Raw genomic sequence first — 2,321 nt, forward strand, 5'->3', positions numbered from 1 at the left:
AGCGCTGGAAACCGACGCCGACTTCCTATTGGTTCACCAACCTATGAGCTCGCCTCCCCTATACTCTCCTCCACTCCCCAGCAGAATGCAGCGGAGAACACTGACGTCACCAAAACAATTTTTGTTTTGCGAAATACAAGGTTCACTCCCACTCCGTCCTATATATGCCACTTTTCCTGCTCGGCTCACCCAGGCTTTTTTAAGTGGTGCAACCACTTCCTTAAGTGACTAAGTGTGTGGGTGGGTGGGTGGCTGGGTGCGTCTGAGCACGAAAACAGCATGGTTGTTTTTCACCACCTGTGCGCAACCTAACACACACACAAACACACGCACATATTAACTGTATATATGGTGATTTCGGGTGTGCCAGTACAGTACAGTACAGTGACAGTACAGTACAGTGGAGGGTACAGTAGAGGGACCCCCACACGGTAACTCTGTCATTTCTCAACCGTTTCGGACGCGGGCGGCTCGCCGGAATCGGGCCGGCACCCTGGGTGCGTTCCTGTGGGTCTGGAACACCCCCCCCCCAGCACCCCCACACAGAGTTACTTACTTCACACGGGTGTGATTTTTTTCCCTTTGAAAACAAAATGCCTGCTTCATGTTTCCGAGGCTAGCTGATGAGTGACGAGGCCAAATGCAGGTTCAAAATCCAAGATTGGGTGATTTATTACAAAATAACTGAGAAAACGTCAAACGCTGAACTGAACAAGAAGTGACACCAAACAACGAATCGACCAGGACTGACAAGACTAATATACACAGGAGGGCTGATTACACATGAGAAACACCTGGGGAAGACATGAACATAGAACCATAACTAGAACATAGAAAAGAAACATCTAGACGAGCAGAACATAGAATCAAAAGAACATAACATAGAAAAACAACATCTAGATGAGCAAAGTCTGTGACCGTGACAGTACCTCCCCTCTAGGGACGGCTCCCGACGTCCCACAAAGTCCAATGGGGAGAGGGACACGAGAGGAAGATGAGGGGATGTAGGAATGACCGTGTTAGCGGCTGGAGAAACAGTACAGAGGCATTGGTAAAGGTTAACCAATGGTATGTGTATTCACCAAACGAGCACACTGGCATAAATACAGGAAGCTCTCTACTCCCAGCACAGACTTCAGTTCACTGGCAAAATGGCAGCCTTTTATATCCAGCTGGAGATAATGAGAATGGACTATACCATTTACAGGGGTGTCTTCAAATGAGAACATACCATAAATACATACATAGCGAAGTGCAATCAGAGCTAGCACAACCAGGACTTCGAGGAGAGGTACCAGAAGATCCACGACCAGGACATCACAATCTACCAGCCGGTGCTCCAGTAGCATTCTCTCCAACAGTCAGACCAGCTGCCACATCCCATGAATTGCACCTCCAACAGTCAGCTGGCCAGAGCTTCATTGATGTCCATTTAAACACCTCAAGGCCTCACCAGGTGTAGACAGGCTGGGGTCAGGGTGCTGTCTGCTGGGTCCATTCTGGTCGGTTCATTCTGTCACGTTCCGGTGGTGTGGTGAGGACCCAAATGCAGGACAGCAAGCAGGCAGAGTTCAAAATCCAAGATTGGGTGATTTATTACAAAATAACTGAGAAAACGTCACAAACACTGAACTGAACAAGAAGTGACACCAACCAATGAACCGACCAGGACTGACTGGGGAACAAGACTAAGATACACAGGAGGGCTGATTACACATGAGAAACACCTGGGGAAGACATGGACATAGAACCATAACTAGAACATAGAAATGAAACATCTAGATAAGCAGAACATAGAATCAAAACAAGTACAACATACAACATCTAGATGAGCAAAGTCTGTGACCGTGACAGCCGATTCTCCACTAGTCCCTTGACTCCCTCATTTTAGTCCAGTTTTTATTTGTTGATGAAATTGCCAATAGGCCTATATTTAGTCAAACCACGTGCGACCCAGATTCCTGAGGCAAAACAAGTCTTTAGAGTGCGTTTTTGGTTTCATCCTTGTAGGAGTTTTTGTAATTGACTTGTGCTTTTGTCTGAAATGTACCCATTCTACATGGCCTACATGGCCTACTGTGAATAACATTTCCAATCAATCAATCAATCAATCAATTCATGAATCAACCGAGGGCACGGTGGCACAGTTGGTAGTGCTGTCGCCTCACAGCTAGAAGGTCCTGGGTTCGATTCCCGCTCGGGGCGCTGTGGGTGCTGGTGGCGTGTTTCCTCCTCCGCGTCATCAGTGCTCATACCCGAGGCGGGGTTGGCGAACGGGCCTTTCTGTGTGGAGTTTGCATGTTCTCCCTGTGTCCCCTAGG

This window comes from Electrona antarctica, assembly GCF_951216825.1.
Source record: "Electrona antarctica genome assembly, chromosome: 18".
NCBI classification, from domain to species: domain Eukaryota; kingdom Metazoa; phylum Chordata; class Actinopteri; order Myctophiformes; family Myctophidae; genus Electrona; species Electrona antarctica.